At 46.7% G+C, this 17,845-nt stretch overlaps 1 protein-coding gene across 9 annotated transcripts in view; it reads right to left on the reverse strand.

Annotated features, from left to right (window-relative positions):
• Positions 1-17,845, reverse strand: part of KCNMA1 (potassium calcium-activated channel subfamily M alpha 1) — a 917,661-nt gene that overhangs the window by 533,761 nt on the left and 366,055 nt on the right. The gene's annotated exons all lie outside the window — the stretch shown is intronic.

A 17,845-nucleotide genomic window follows, 5' to 3' on the forward strand; every position in this document is an offset into this window, starting at 1 on the left:
TGCAGTGGTCACCAAGTGGGGGTACTTATAATCCTTGCCTTAACCCCCACGTAGTGTACCCCTCCCCAGAGGGTGGGCATGGTCAAAGACAGGGCCATGGTGAGATGACACAGGAGTTTTCAGGGAGTGACAGGGCAGAGCCCTGCTGTCGTGTACACCCCCAAGTGTAAGTGGATACAAACCTACCTGGCAGGCAATGCAGCAAAAACTATCACAATGTAAAGTGCATATAACTTGGGGCCCAACAATGCCACTCTTAGGCACTTACCCCATAGATACATGTGCACAGGTGTGAAAAGACAGATGTCAGATGGCCTTTGCTGCCACACCGTTTGCTACAGCAGGAGATTAGAAACAACCTTGAGGTCTAGCCATCAGGAGCTAGAGCTGTATCTTCTGGTCCGTCACTGCAATGGAAAACTAGGCAGCTGTTTAAAGAGCCAAGTATATCAGTCCTGATATGAACGGATCACTAAGTTATTTAGTTCAGTGAAAATGACCTATCATTGGTCTTCCCAAAGAGAAGTTAGATACACATACACGTATGTATATGTGCATATTTGCTCCTCCCTAGATGGGTACACAAGAAACCAGTAATGAACGTAGCATTTTCACCTCTGGGAAGGGGAAATGGGACACTAGAAACCAGGACTGAAGAGACATTCTTAATTCTATGCTCTTTTGTATATTTCAAATATTTTTTGGCAAGTACATATTTTAAAAATTCAAGTCTTTAAGTGCAAATGAAATACTCCCTGAGAATGTGGTGAAGAAAACAGAGACATCACAGATTGGAAGTTGTGGTAGACAGAATAATAGCTCCTCAAGGATGTCCACATCCTGATCCCCAGACTGTGTGAATATGTTATGTTACAGGGCAAAAGGGACTGTGCTCATGTGATTAAATTAAGAATCTGGAGATGGGGCGATTACCCTGGATTATCTGGGTGGGTCCAGTGCAATCACAGGGTCCTTATAAGAAAGAGGCAGGAGGGTCAGGGTCAGAGATGGAGATGTGATGGTGGAAGCAGAGGTTGGAGTTGTGAAGATGGGGCCATAAGCCAAGGAGTGTGGGCAGCCTCTAGAAGCTAGAAAAGTCAAGGAAAACAAATTCTCCCCTCCCTGGACTCTCCAAAAAGAATCGGCCCTGCCAACATCTTGACTTTAGCCCAGTGAGACTGATATTGGACTTCTGACATCCAGAAATTTGTGTTGTTTGAAGCCACTGGTTTGTTACAGTTGTTTGTTATAGCAGCAATAGGAAACTAATACAGAACCACAGCTTTTAGAACAGTCTAATTCATGCACCAGAAGGGAACAATCAGCCAGTCTTATCCAAAATGGTAGCTCATCAGCCCTGATCGCCCTGATCATTCAGCTAGAGACACAACAGGTTTTCCGTAACACTATCGGTTACGATAAAGTCTGATGAAAGATGGACATCTCTTTAGTCTGTCTGATTGATGGTGGCAGGCTCCTCGACAGAGCCGCCATTCACAGCCCCACACTGGGGCGAACTCAGCATCCACATGGCCTAATCATTAGCCTCTTAACAGAGCAGCATCTCTACCCTAGAATGCATCATCCCATCTGTCAAGCTGGTAACAGGATAACACGAAGCAAAGAGACATGAGGCTCTACCAGCCAATCTGCTTAACAGGGATGATAAAACGTAAGAGGAATGTGTGGAGGACTAACATGGAGAGGAAGGAGGGAAGGAAGCTCCTTCTGGGGCTTTGGGAAAGCCCACAATGAGCCTGAACTTCCCTCTGCCTTTGAACCACTGACCAGGTTGCACTCAAGACATCCAATGAGGATGTTGGCTTGTTTTATTGCTCTAGAAGCTAAGACACTGGAAGTACTGAGAACATAGCCCCCACGAAGAAGGTTTTGCTGAGATACAGAGGGATGAGGTTTACAATCACAGTCCTGTTCTGGCTTTCCAAGAACTTCAAAACCAGGACAGATTTCCACTGCCTCTTCCTCCAAGAATATTGCCAAAATGGAGGCCCTATCACACCCAACATGGTGTAGGTTGGACCCCAATGCTTTATCTCAATCCACATTTTACATGCAGAACGTTGTTGCTAAAATCCTTAGGTATCTTACACATAAGATTATTAAAGAGCTCAAGATATAATAGAAAGAGCCTTCGTGGAAACTTTACAGCTATTTACTTTTTCTGATTGGGACACACAAGCCTTTGCCAGTTTCTTTCATTCAAATGACAGCTTCACCCTAGCTCTGTGGTTGTCACGCGTGGTGTCCGTGGTTGTCACGCATGGTATGTGGTGCTGTTTTAGTGATTAGTAACCAGCTGAATCATCATCTCATTATATCAAAGGAGATTAGTATATGAACCCATTTCATAAACTGGAAGGCGCTACACACGTCTGGTAGCAAGGCTAGTAAAGCTCTAAATACACAAATAATTAATTTGGCTGGGCTCTAAGACAGATGGCATATAAAGGAGATAGCCTCTACATAGGAAAGGAAAGGGAGGGAAAAAAAAAACACCGTTATCTTCAGCCAGGTTACGTCTGCCTTCCCATTCCCCAGCCTCTTGATTTGAACATCCCTGGCTTGGAGAAAAGAAGATTCATTTCACTCCCTGATTAATTTCCCCTGCCTGGATTCCAAGACAAAAACACAAATGAAGAGATCTGGATATGAACTGACCCTCAGGTGAGTGCCCAGCAATCCCAGTAGAGATACCAAACGGTGTTCACGAAATCTCAGGACAACGATCAGCACCCATCCCAAAGGCCTCTTCCTCCCAAGTTAGGCCCTTGAGATTGCCAAAAAGCTGAAAGCCTACACTCTTATATCCAAACCAGATTCATGAACTTCACCATAAGAATTCAACAATAATCGCAACCCAGTATGCTCCGCTACATTAAAGAAAGCTTGTCAACAAAGAGAAGCACGTGACCCTGAGTGTCCCTCCCAGTCAGGGTGCTGGTCAAAAGGGGGTTCCAAACCATCTGAGATCACTGAAGGGTTTATTAAAAATAGGTGCTTGGACTCCACTGCAGAATTGGGGGGCGGGGCACCTAACTGAAAAATGTCCCCTCATTTGAGGGTTCCCTGCCACTCCCTGCTTGTGAGTCATGCAGCCTAGAGGGGAATGGCCATCCGTATGTACGATACTCTTCCCAGTGCCCACCCCAGGGAATTATGGCCATCAAACCACAGCCACTTGAGCTCCTATCATGTGCAGGGCTGGGAGGAGAGTCTAGAGAGATCCTAACTGTGTGTGGCTGGAGCTGAGCGGCCTGAATAGAAAGTATGCATTGTCTGGAAACCCACACTACAAGCCCCCAAGGAATACCTGCACCCTAGAATGTCAGAAGAGCCTCCCTGTTTAATATATAATAAATAAGTCTTTGGAGCAACTGATTTCATTGCTGTTGTTGTTTTCCCACATATATTTTCACCAGTGCTGGCTCATAGCAGCAGCTGTCTTTGCACAGGGGAGCTAGAGGGCTCTCTTAAGATGTATTTCAGAGCCAGCAGACCATTTCATTAACACCGCATGCTTAGATGGAGTAACTTTTGGAACAAGATGGAGAGAGGTAAAGACCACACCCTCCAAGGAGTCTCCTATGACTTACTGGTGCAAGGATTCTCCCTCTTTGAAAATTCATCATTCTGATGACAGCTAAATTGATTGAACATCCTCTCCCATCTGAAATTCTGCCCATGGAATGGCAATTTTGAGGGTCTTACGACTGAGCAAGCCCTGGTGGCATAGTGGTTAAGAGCTAAGGCTGTTGACTAAAAGGTCGGCAGTTCAAATTCACCAGGTGCTCCTTGGAAACCCTATGGGTCAGTTCTACTCTGTCCTATAGGGTCACTATGAGTCAGAATTGACTCGATGGCAACAGCGTTTTCTTTTTTTAAGAAGACTGCTACCTCGACAGCCCAAATAAGCAGCAAAAAGGATCTTGCTCATCAGGCCTGCGTCTGGATTTCCCATTTGGCCCACGCCCTGAGCTGCTTAACCCCCTGGCTGTCCTCCAGTGAGTCTCAAAATGTTATTTCACATTCTGGGCCCAAAAAGGCACTTTCTGAGAAGTCAACGTAACCCATCAAGCTTTGGAAACAAGTTAAAGTTGTTTTTGTACTTTCCATTACCCAGGTTATTCTGGAATGCTGCTCCTAAGAGGTCCGGCTTGCCTTCACATCAAGGAGCTTCAGAAAAGGGAAAAACAAAGAAGGAAAACCTGAGCCAAAAGGATTAGGTTCAGGAATTCCAGAAGCTGTTAAGTTTCAGCAGTTCTTGGTCAACTTGCCTTCCTCTCGTCCGTGTCCACCATGATTGCTGGAGCAAACTGCCATGGAAAGCAAGAGACTTTTGCTCTGCAGACAGGGAGCCATGGCTCCAAAGTCAAAGGCCCCAGAATGAGAATGACCTCAAATTCATTCTCCCTAGTCCCCTGACTGGAAATCCTGGTGGCATAGTGGTAAAGTGCTACGGCTGCTAACCAAAAGGTTGGCAGTTCAAATCCACCACGTGCTCCTTGGAAACTCTGTGAGGCAGTTCTACTCTGTCCTGTAGGGTCGCTATGAGTCAGAACTGACTCGGCGGCAATGGGTTAGTCCCCTGACTAAATCCGGATTTGGGTGACAGTTGCACAACTTGGTAATTTACTAAAAATCATTTAATTGTACTCTTAACCAATTGCCTTTGAGTCAATCCTGACTCACTGCAACCCCATGTATGCACAGTAGAACTGTGCTCCTTAGGGTTTTCAAGGCTATGACCTTTCAGGACCAGACTACCAGGCGCCTCTGGGTGGGTTCAACCACCAGCCTTTCTGTTAATAGTCAAGAGCATAAACAAATGAATTTTATGGTATGTAAATTATACCTTCATAAAGTTGTTGAAAGAATGAGCAGCAGCAATATCGCCACCACCCAGCCCTAGAAAGGGGAACGAGACAACAGAAAGTGGTGACAGGGCCCCTGCTTACTGCCCAGTGCTCTTTCCCCAGCTCGGTCAAATGGGGCTCTTCTGTCCTGCGCAGGGCTCCACAAGCTCACTCTGAGCCTTTGTAGAACTAGGAAGAACCATCCTCCGGAAAGACACAGCCCCTTGGGTGCAGGGCTTGGTGAGGAAGCCCCAAGCTGAATTTCATCCCCACTCACTCCCTCCGTCAAGTTCCCTTGTGCAGTGTACAACAGAAACAATGATACATGACATCCCTGCCCTTGAGGGCTGGGACTCAGGGGCCCATTTAAGGGAAAGCCACCTCCCTGGGCCCTGGGGAATGGAAGAAACAAGAGAAAATTCTATCTTGAATTGCACTACATTTTCTGGGTTACCCCTGGAAAACAAACTTCAAATTTCAATTGCATTACTATCTCACTCTGGGCAGGTTATTGTACCCCAGCTCCTGCTTCTATAAAATAGGGATGGTGATGGTACCTGTTCCATAGGATAGTTGTGAGAATTACATGAGCCAGTTTATGTCAGGCACTGGGTTATTATGTTGCTAGCCAACTCCAATAAGCACATTTCCCAATGGTTCACGACGATGATTCTGAAATCCAGATATATCTTACAATCAATGCATACTTTAACACATATTTAACAGAGTATTCCCCCACCTCTATCTGACAAGAAAGCAGTTATTAAGTCCACAGCCCATCTTACTAATCGATTTATTTTAGAATCAAGGAAATACGATCTTTCAATTACTATTTCATGCATAAGAACAGAGGTAATGTTAAAGACTCCGTTCATCTTGGGGAATTTTGTAGCTTAGTCTCCACTAACACCCCTGGGGATGTAGATGCCATCCAAGCCAGTGTATCCTTTCTTCCCCAGCCCCTGTGGACCTCTCTTGGCCCCTCTCGTGCCGTCAAACAAGAACGCCTAAGATCCTTGCTGGAGGGCCTTAGGGAGCACTCAGTAGAATGGTTTACAGCCCTGGATGCTCGCTGGCATCACAAGGGGACTCTGTCACCAAAGAGATTCCAATTTAATTAGTAACAGTGGGCCCTGGGCATTGGCATTTTTTAAAATCTCCCCAGATAATTCTAATGTACAGCCTGGATGGAGAACTATGGCTCCAGCCAGTCCCATCTCCATCTGATGTCTCAATTCCCTCTCCTACAGCCGTGAAGGAGCTGTCCAGGTGCTTCTTGAAAAACAAGGACCAAGTAACTTAGGTCACAGAGCACCATGAAAAAGGAGAAGTTCTCCTGCAGGTGTGCCTTTGTTGTTCTCAGAGGTGGACAAGACCTTGAAGGCAATTTTTTCAAGCTGGGAAATAGGGACACATGCCTTAAACTGAGCCCTTCTTCCTGGCCAGCTAAGCTCAGATACCTGGAAATTAACCTATTTTGCATTTGGCTGAAATCTTTAGATTTACAAATGATCTAATTTACTAAACCAACCATGCAGAAAATATTAGACAACTTTTATGCCAGAGTGAGTTCATAAAAAATGGTAAATGGTACAGCTAGTCACCAGAAGCAAATTTCTTCTAATAAATTAGGTGAACTCGATTCTAGGTAAGCTAGATCCACTTCTGAGGGATTTTTTTTTTTTTTCCTTCGTTTTCATCTTGCATCCACACCAACCTTTTCTTTTTAATGCCGAACTTTTTTGCTGCTCCATCTCTGACTTTTGTAGGCACACTTCAGCAAATTATAACCATTACTCATTCCCCCACCCACAAAGATGCTACCCTGGACTGGGGAATTAGTGCAAGTTGGCTTCAACTGCACTTTAATTGACCCCCTAGAGGGGGTGAGCATACATTTCCACGTGGATTCAGCACAGGAAAATATCTGATTGGGCACTAAATGTTTAATTCTCTGAGAAATTGGCTATCCAGTGAGAAAGCTACATTAGGCATCCAACATGCTTTTAAATCACGGTAATGTGAGCATCTCGCGACAATTTAATGTTTTCAACCCATCAGAAAGCAGAATCCCAGAGAGCCTGGGGAGCAGCAGCAAGTCAAAACCAATTACAGCCAGGCAGAGTGACCTCTTATCCCAGGCGCCAGGGCTGGGGAGCAGAGTAGCAATGGGCCAAGGGGAGAAGGGCTGCCAAATACTAAGAGCCCACCCTGTACCAGGTGTCAGGTTCGGCTCTTTACAGGCACTATCTCATTTAACTTCCTTCTCACACTAACTTGGGGAGCAGGGATACTCACGCCCATTTCAGGGTCTTTTCAGTCACCCACAATGGGAGCATAACGAGTAATAGGCCTGGAATTCAGCCCTGGTCCCTGTGATTTCCAAGCCTCTTTCTACCAAAGAATAAAACAACTTGTTCACAGCCAATGGATGCAGCGACCAGGATGGAGAGGAGCATGGGACAGATTGTCCCTCAGAGCCTCCAGAAGGCATGGACCTTACCAACACCTAGGTTTTAGGCTTCTATCCTCCCGAACTGTGAGAGAAACAAATGTCTGTTGTTTTAAGCCACCAACTTTGTGGGATTTTGTTACGCAAACCCCAGGAAGCTAATACAGAGAGATACTTCCCATGACTGTTGAGAAAAGAGACGGGGAGCCCCCTAGCTAGACGATACAGCAGTTGGTCAAACTACGTCAGGAAGCAGGTATATCTACCACAGGCAGCTGGTGCTGTTCATACAATGCCCTCCTCCTCTCTCGGATGGATCCATCAGGGCCTGACTGCTGGGCACAAATCCCCAAAACACTCAGCACTAGATGCCCACTGCTGTTTAACTCCTAAGCATCTCCGAGTCTGTGTCAGTACTGCAGTGTTGACAAACCACCATATAGGTTTGCTCATACAAGATCTCACACAATTCTGCAGGAACCGCAGGGCACAGGGAAGGCAGGGATGGTGTCTGCCTTGTTCACACAGTATTCTCAGGGCCTGGCAAAGGATTCGGCACTTCACGGGCACTCAATAAACACCAGTGGAAAGAAGAAATGTTCCCATTTTGAAAATGAGAAAACTTCATGTCTCTGATCTTAAATGACTTACCCAAGCTCACAGTGCAAGGTAAGAACACAGTTCTAGTCCCTTATTTTCCATTTTATTCACAGTCCCATAGAGCTATATTCTTAGAGCCATGTTGATAATGACGATAGTGGGGATGCTGAAGATGATGAGGACGAGGATGACAATGCTGACAATAGCACACATACCACCAACGGATGTGCAGGCCCTAGAGGCACTTTCTCATGTAATTCGTGTAACCTTCCACCCTAGGAGACAGCTACGCTTACGGATTGAATTGTGTCCCCCCAAAAGAGACGCTGAAGTCCTAACTCCTGGTACCCATGAATGTGACCTTCTTTGGAAATACGGTCTTTGAGATGTTATCAGTTAGGTCAATGTGAGGTCATGCTGGAGTAGGTAGGTCCTAACGCTATCTGTGCAGTGCTTATAAAAGACGGCAGCAAACACAGAGACAGCCACAAGGGACGGTGCCATATGAAGATGCATCTACAGGCCAAAGAACACCAAGGGTTGTTGGCACTGGCCAAAATCAAGAGAGAGGCATGGGACAGGTCCTGTCTCAGAGTATCCAGAAGGAGTCGACATGGCTGATGCCCTGGTTTGGACTTCTAGCCTCCAAAGCTGTGAGACAATACGTTTCTGGTCCGTCTTTAAATCCACCCACTTTGTGATCTTTTGTTGCAGCAGCCTTAGGAAAAGACATTAAGATAGGTACTACATCCTCCCTGTATTAGAGATGAGGGAAATGAGGCCTGATGAGTTTGACTAACCTGGCCAAGGTCATCCAGCTAGTAGGAGGCAGAGACAGTACCACTGAGGGGTAATAAAGTTGTAGTTATGCATACAGAGTCTGACAGCAGGTGGCCTGGGTTCCAATCCCAGCTGGGCCTTGATTTACCATCCAGTGCTCGTTCTCCTACTCCACTCTGCCCCGCTCTTGCCAAAAGCCGCTGTGGACCAAGTCGCCAAGGAGGAAGGCTCCAGAGGTTGACTGCTGCTTGGAAGCCTGTATCAAACCCAAGTGGTAGAGCTGCAAGGTTCCAGAGACTAATGCTTCTCACGCTCTGTTATGCCTACCAATCACCCGGAGAAATTGTTAAAACATAGACAGCTAGGCCCCAGGTCCAGAGTTTCTGAGCCAGGAGGTCTGGGGAGGGGCCTAAGAATCTGCATTTCTAGCAAGTTCCCAGATAATGCTGATCCAAAGACCATACTGAGTCACGGTGCCTTAGAGACCATCTGAGCCAAAGCTCTCATTTCACCAATGCACAACAGGGGGACCAGAGAGGCTAACCAACTTGCCCAGCATCACTGTATTCATTTTCTGTAGCCACAGTAACAAAGTACCATAAACTAGGTGGCTTAGACGATAAAAAATTTTATTCTCTCAGCATTCTGGTGGCTCAAAGTCTGAAATCAAGGTGTTGGTGGGACCATGTTCTTTCTGAACACTGTAAGGAAAGATCTAAGGGAAGATCCTTCCTCGCCTCACCAGGTTATGGTGGCCCTTGGCAATTCTTGGCATTCTTTGGCTTGTAAACACATCACTCCAATCTCTGCCTCCATCTTCATATTGCCTTCTCTGTGTCTGTGTTCTCTTCTTAAAAGGACAGTAGTCATTGGATCTAGGACTCACCCAAATCCAGTATGATCATATCTCAATCCTTAACTAATTACATCTGCAAAGACCCTATTGCCAAGTAAAGTACCATTCCAAGGTTTTGGGTAGATATGAATTTTGGGAGGCAATATCTAACCCAGTGGTCGCTCAGTGGTACAATTTTCATCTTCCCTGTGGGAGCCCCAGGAGGGACTCCTAGCCAATACACCTTGTATAAAGCCACTACCTGTCTGTCGGTGGTGGCTTGCATGTTGTTGTGATGCTAAACAGGTTAGAGCAGAGCTTCCAGGGTAAGATGAACTAGGAAAAAAGGCCTGGTGATCTACTTCTAAAAATCAGCCAATGAAAAACCTTGTAGATCAAAATATTCTGATCCCCAACCAACCATGGGGATAACACAGACCTGGGTAACTTTTTGTTCTGTTGTGCATGGGGTTGCTATGAGAACGGGGGCTGATTTCACAGCACCTAAAAACAACAACATCATCCAGCTCAGTACAGAGCCCCAACATGTCCATGACAGAGTTGGAACCAGGTCTTGGCACTCTTATTTCTCACTCTGTTCCCACTATACCAGGCTTAGTTTAGAAATGCAGTCATCGTAATCATTGTATTATCTACAAAGCTTTGGGAATACCAAGTATTTTTCATGTTTCAACTCATTTATTTTGCCATCACCCGTTGAGATTAGGGTCACTGGTCCCAATTTACAGAGGAAGAAATGTAGCTTCAAAAATTAACAAAATAAAAATTGGCTGAAGTTTACAAGCTAAGTGGTAGAGCTGGGATTCCACACAGTTCTATCTGACCCAGTGCTGCTCTTCCACAGGTTCCCTAAAGTTCTCAGAAGGGAGCTCTCCCTAAATAAAACTACCTACAGAGTGTTAAATGCAAAATTCCACTTAGCCATTTAACTTAAGGAAGGGAAAAGGTAAAATTTAGATAATAAAACCAAAAACCCAGTTGCCATCCAGTCAATTCTAACTCATGGCGACTCCATGTGTGTCAGAATAGAACTGTGCCCCATCGGGTTTTCGATGGCTGATTTTTCAAAAGTAGATCGCTAAGCCTTTCTTCCAAGGTGCCTCTGGGTGGACTTGAGCCACCAACCTTTTGTTTAATGGGCATGTTAACCGTTTGCACTACCAGGGACTCCTGGAAGAGAATAAGATAATAAGACAACGAACAAATATTTGTTAAATAATATCCAGGAGGAAAGCTAAGGGAAAGGCCCCCCCACCAGCCTCTGACCACCTCGAAGGCTGCTAATCCTTCTTTCTCCAAATACCTTCAGAGATTCAAGGCCCAGATCCACGTGCCTGACATCACAGTCCTATAAATTCTGTCCCCAAGCGTCCTGGCTCTCCACAAACAAGATTAATAGCCTACAAACTCTAAATGGGTGATTACAATCTATAAAGAGCCCATAAAATTACATCATGGGGGTTCACATTTATTCCCTCTCACTGGTTTCCACTATAAATTTGCTCAGTTTACAAGTCAAAATAGTTTCTTCTGCTACACGCCTGGAAACATCTAAAGATGGAAACATCTGGCTGAGTTGTCTGGAGCACACTTCACCCTCAGCAGTTCCCCAGTCAGTGGGACACACAGCAGAAACCTGTAGAGGATGCCCTGGAAGCCCAGAGCCAAATGGAAACCAAAGGGCTCCACCAATTCTGCAAACATGCGCTCAGCTCCTACTGGGCTGCGTTCTCTGTGCGAAGTCTGGCGCAGTAGCACACAAGATGGGTTCGGTCCCTGCCCTCACAGGCCTGTGGTTGGAGAAAGGAGAGGAGAGAGGGACACTGAAATGTATACAAATGAAACAATGGTAATTCATTATGCTACCATCCATCTGTCAGTTTGTCATACTAGAGTGGCTTGTATGCTGCTATGATCCTGGAAGCTATGCCACCTGTATTTCAAATACCAGCAGGGTCACTCACAGTAGACAAGTAGACAGTTGAGTTTCCAGACTATGACAGACTAGGAAGAATGGCCGAGTGATCTACTTCCGAAAATCAGCCAATGAAAATCCTACGGATTACAACAGAACAGTGTCTGATACCGTGCTGGAAGATGAGCCCCCTAGGTTGCAAGGCACTCAACATACACAGTTGCCACAACAATGAGCTCGAGCATACCGAAGGTCATAAAGTGGAATAGGACCAGGCAATATTTCATTCTGTTGCACGTGGGTGCACCGTGACTCGGAGCTGACTTGATAGTGACTAACAACAACAATTCATTAGATGCCACAAAGGAAAAGTACAGCAAACTAGGAGGTATGGAACCAAAGTAGCCATCTGATTGTCACTGATAAGTGACAGTGCTCATGAAGGAAGGATAGGAGATAGCTCAACAAAACGCTGGGGAAAGGGATGGAGAGGGAAGACATTCCAAGTAGAAGGATCCACATAGGTAGAGGCCCTAAGAAAGGAACAAAGAATTATCCTGTTGTTTTCTTAAAGTCACATTATACTATCACATAGAGATGAGCCAAGGGAGCAGACAGTCCATGTAGGAGATAATAAAAAGTTCAGATTTTCTTCTAAGATTAGAAAACCATTTTAGAAAGGTCTCGCTGGCCATTGCTAGAAGAATGGTTTTCAGCAAGAATGGAACATGACTGCTGTTGGCTAGGCAAGAAGCGATGGTGGCCTGCACCAGGTGAGAAGTGAAGGGACCACAGGGATACCCAGAAGGTGGGAATGACTAGTGCAGTCTCCTTGGCTTATGCCTCTTCGGTGCTCAGCACAACACACAGAGCAGGGCGCTTAGGAGGTGCCCAATAGGTAAATGGCTACCTGTTGACTAACTTGGCATATGCAAGGTATTTGGGGTCCAACTTCATTAGCCAGAGTCATAATCAGAAGTCATTCAGAAACCAGTGTTGGTTTCAAGGCAAGTGATCACCTATCTAGGCCATCATGACACATGCGGCCCTAAGTGGTCCCCAGGCCAGACGGAACTCTTAGTTTGCAAGAGGAAAGGGCAGATGAGGTAGAACTTCCTTCCTTCTACTTAACCTAAATCTTCTATTGCCTCGGGTTCAAAGTGCATCAGATGTAGCTCAGCAGAAGGAGCACAGCTCCCTGAACCTTGTGCATTTCCCAAATAAGACTGTGAAGAGTTGTAGTTTTATGTGGCTCCTCTAAAGTCAAATTCTTCCAGGAAGTCTTCCTGGATAAACCCATCCTTCAGAATTTTCTCCTTCCAAACTGCAAGGGAATTTCTGTCGGGTCTATACACACCTGGAAACCCTGGTGGCATAGTGGTTAAGTGCTAGGGCTGCTAACCAAGAGGTCCGCAATTCAAATCTACCAGGCGGTCCTTGGAAACTCTACGGGGCAGCTTGGAATTGACTCAACGGCAATGGGTTTGTTTTCCTATAAATATCTACCTTGCTTAGATTTGACTTATAACCATAACTCCCACTATGCTTATTGTTGTCAAATAATTGTACACTCATTAATCATATTTCTCAAGAAGACTTTAAATCACTTGAAGACAGGCACAGTACCCCGGCACTGTGGTGGTCACAAGGTGAGCACCTACTAAGTACTCAGGGCATGAAACTGGGTGAATTGAGAGAAGACTAAATGGGCTCGGAAGAGAGGGAGATACTTCATGGGACCCGTGTGATGACAGATAAACATAGAAGACCGAGAATGGGAAAGGCTCAGAGCACAGCGCTGCCCAGAGTGGCAAGCTGTCACTTGCCAGGTGCCCAGAGATGGTGGCTTCCTTGAGCATTTTATCTGAAAATAGATCCCAGAGCCAGATACACTCATTTTCATACACTACCCAGGCCCAAGCCCTACACTGCCCAGAACCCATATGAAATTACTGCCCACACTCAAAGCCTGATCAGAGCCCGGTTCTTTTTGTGCCTCACCCATTATGGAAGGAACGACGCTGCTCTCTTGCCCTCAAACATCAGCTCGGCTTACACAAATGCATCCCCCTTCCTTAATGCCTGCTGTGATTCCAGGTAATTCCTCTAAGTGCGCTATTAAATCCCAGCAGCTGCTCCAGATAACAGCAAAGAAGGCTCCAGCTGCTGCCTTGTCACCGCACAGGAAATGAAACAAGCCAGCTGGCAGCTTCCGGACGCTAAGATGTGATCAGAGTGGCAGCCCAGGGGCGGCTGGATGTGTAGGTCCCTCCATCACCTCTCGTACCTTTTCCTGCCCCACGCCCACTCTGATGGCTAAGGCTGGAGGGCTCATAACTGTGGGCTAGGTTCCTGAGATACCCAGCTGAAGTTCCCCTGGAAAGCTCTAGGAGAAAGAAGCCTGAATTAACAGCGAACTCTACTCACAAGGCAGGTACGAAGTGTTAGAGATTCATCCAAGGCCACACAGCAACAAGGCAGCAAAGTCAGGATCTGAACTCCAATCCTGGAACTCCAGACACCATCCTTCCATATTCTCCACTGCCCCTTCTGGTCTAGAAGCCACTATACCACCCTTACCCAAAGGAGCCTGTCCATCTCCAGTGTCTTCCTCATCTGGGCCAAGCACATGCCAACCCACTGCTCAAATACCATTTTTGTGGCCAACACCATGTTTCTTCAATGGCTACAATACTGACAACTTTGTATCTGCTACTTTCCTTAGGAAGGGTTTTTTTCCACAATGCAATGACAGAATTCACAGCCAGCAAAAGAGATCACACACACACACACACACACACACACAGCCTTCTAGCCTGACTGTCACCCCCTAGATGTTTCTATACTCCTGGGACTTCAGAGGCTGGCTGGCACCTCCCTGACTGCAGAAATCTGTATAAAGAATTTCCATTTAAAAAACCAAATTCTATAAAGGCTAAGTCAAGCAAGGTATGGGACCAACAATAAAACTGCCACCATCTCAGCACGTGACTTAGAGTTAGCCCCACCAGGTGGGTAAGAAAGACTAATACGTTTCCATTTGGCCCAGCACCCCTGAAGTGGGAAACCACTGACACTGCGCAGCTTCGGTGTTCCAGTCTGGAACGTTCTCCAGACAAACGTGCACCCATCTCCGGGTGGCTCAGCAACCATGTGTGGGGTAAGAGGTGGGCCGTGCAAGGTAGGGGTGATATATTTCTAACTCCAGCCTCAAAGAACAGCCTCAGTCACAGGGACGGGACACGAAGCCCTCAGCAAAGGGCTAGCTGACCTTTCACTGATGATGGGGTGGCTTCAGGTGAGTCCTCATCCCTCTCTGGGTGTCAGTTCCCTCATCTGTGATTTGTGGACTGAAAGGTCTGAAGCTCTGTGATGGTCTGACTTGGCCAATCACACAAGCAGCCGTGCAGGGATAACCTTGCCTCGTCTTTCTTCCCTCCTGGATAAGACCGAGGCATGAGGTTTATGGCTGGAGCTTCGGTGGCGTAGTGGTTAAGAGCTCGTCTGCTAATCAAAAGGTCAGCAGTTCAAGTCCACCAGCAGCTCCCAGGAAACCCTATGGGGTAGTTCTACTCTGTCTTATAGGGTTGCTATAAATCAGAATAGACTCAACGGCAATGGGTTTGGAGCCAAATCATATCCATATAAGAGGCTGAACTGGAGCTAGGCCTTCACTGATGGGTGAGATTCAAAATGGCAGTGAAGGCAGGGGGACGCGAGGGGCACCAACAAAGGCAGGGGGGAGGAATTTGCTTGACATCCTTGAAGGAACTACCAGGCTGATAATTCACACAGTAGGTACTGGTTTCTAAAATACTGAGACGTTTTATATTGCCTGGTAAACAGCCTCTGCCCGGGCCCACTGTGTGCCCCTAATCTGCCCTTCCTGCTCCGGTGGCCCCTCCCCATGATCCAACAAAGGGTTCATATGCCTGCAGTCTTGTTTCAGAAGGTGCTCCTGCCACGACACCCCCAAGCCAAGCCACTGCGTGTCAGGCGCTGTGCTAAGCACATTCACTTACATTCTGTCCTCGAACCTTCACACTAACCCTGCCTTCACACTAAGAAACCGAGGCTGGGAGCAGTTAAGTAACTTGTCTACATACACAATGGGAATGGCAGAATTTGAACACAGATGACTAGATCTCAATCCGGTGTTCATCTCACACAATTCTAGCTGCACTGAGCAGCCCTGGCCCACGGACAAACTTTGGAGCCCGCAGGAGGAATTTGGCTCTGCTACAAGGAAGATGGTTTTGAGATCAAGGACTGTTAGAGAGTGGAACAAATTACTGTGGGAGCTGATGAAATCACCTTCTCCAGAGAGTTTTATAAACAGGAGGAATTAGAGTAGGTCCAGAGGCAGAGGGATGGATGAGATGACCTAATAAGGCCCTTCCCAACTCCTGAACTTTTCCTGCACATGAACAGGAAAACCTATTTATTTTTAAAGCCCCAATTTTAACTTCTGGAGGACTTAGGAGACTTAGATATGTCTGAGAGTGAAATAAATGTCCTCTTTTTCCCCAACTCCAACTCTTCGTTTGAGATTTTCTTCTGGCAGGTCTTACGAGCAGACCGTTTTCAGCCAGCACTGTTGTCAGTTCAAAAGGCTGGCTCTGGCCTCTGAAGACCCAAGTCTGGTTAAGGCTGCTCTCCTAAAAAGATTCTTAAATCCTGTCAGGAATCTCTGGCAGGGGAGAAAATGGTATAAGCAAGCCATAAAGAATTAGCACAATGCACACCCAGGCCCACTTTGCTAAGCCTGTGCAATTCATGTTAGAAGACTCCTGTTGCTCCCCCGCCGTTCTCCCCTGTCCAGAGCCCCCAAGGAAGCCCTGCAGTGAAACCAGCAGTCCCACCAGAGGAGCTGCTATCAGATGGGAGAGCAGCTTGCTTGCATTGTGGGCTGGTTTCTATGGCAACGATGCTCCTTCCTCCCTGTCAGCTGGATCCAGGGAAAGACAACGACACCCAAGAGAAGATGGTGGCAACCAGGGGGTGAGAAAGTAGCAGCAGGCCCCTGTCCTTGCAGGCCAGGCAGCTGGCATCCCACATGAGGGTGCTTATAGCTTTTGTTAGGTTTGCTCTGTCACTAATTCTGAGTGACCTCAGGCAAGTCACGCTCCAGCTTAGACCTCAGGCTGTACACCTGTAAAAGGAAAGAGTGGGACTGGAAATGATCCAGTCTTTCCAATTCTGATGTCCCAGGATCCAGTGACTTGTCTAGCCAGGCAATCACCAGGAATGGCTTGCCTCACTTCCCAGCCTCCAGTGTAAAAGACAGAAACGAGCATGACATTCCATCAACCTCACCTAGATCCCGAGCCTTCTTCACTCCCCAAGGTTTGCTGCCGCTGCCCTCCACCCCCTGCTCCCCGTCCCGGCAACTGTCTCTTCCCCAGGAGGTCATCTCAGGGGTTTACCATACACACTGCTGAGGGTGCATGAATCTATTGGGGTCAAACAAGTCGTGACACGGCAGGTGAGCAGGAATATCACCACACTCCACCCAGGCAAATGCCTCCCACCTCACTGAAGATAATCACTGAATTCAATCTCCAAATTCAAGCATTCATGGCCTACCAGGTGCTAGGCCACGCTATGATCACTCAAGTGAAGGAACTCAAGGAGAACGACAAAAGAGGTTATTCTATTTGCAATGATGTGCTAGACTTCAGGATAGAGAGGGAAGGAGTTGGAGCAAGGGACACGGATTGTGAGGGCATATTAACTTCCTAGGGCTGCTGTAACAAAGTTCCACCAGCTAGGTAGCTGAAAACAACAGAATTTTATTTTCTCATAGTTCTAAAGGCCAGAAGTTTGAAATCAAGGTGTCAGCTCGGCCATATTTACTCTTAAGCTCTAGGAGAGGAATCCCTCCTTGCCTCTTCTAGCTTCTGGTCATCACAGGCATCCCTTGGCTTGGAGCATCATCACTCCAATCCCTGCCTCTGTCTTCACATGCCTGTCTTTCCTCTGTGTCTGCCTGGCTCTGTGTCTTTTCTCCTGTTCTTATAGAAACAACTCTCAAATTGGATTAGGGCCCTACTCCAGATGACCTCATGTAAACTAATTACATCCATAAAGACCCTATTTCCAAACCAGGTCACATTCACAGGTACCAAGGGTTAGGACTTGAAGGTATCTTTTGGGAGGAACACAACTCAACTTATAACACCAGCCGAAGGCTAAAGCACTAGCAAAAACAGGGTGATGTGAGCTTGCAGCGATGGATCACTTTCGTGTGGCCTTTCTCGCCATGGTCTTGTACACAAGTGATTGGGTGGGACTTTGGGACAGGGTAGTTGTAGACCACCAAAGGGACTGGCCAGCTTTCCCATCCCCCTAGGCTTGAACTGAGCCAC

Source organism: Loxodonta africana, chromosome 16 (genome assembly GCF_030014295.1).
Source record: "Loxodonta africana isolate mLoxAfr1 chromosome 16, mLoxAfr1.hap2, whole genome shotgun sequence".
Classification (NCBI taxonomy): domain Eukaryota; kingdom Metazoa; phylum Chordata; class Mammalia; order Proboscidea; family Elephantidae; genus Loxodonta; species Loxodonta africana.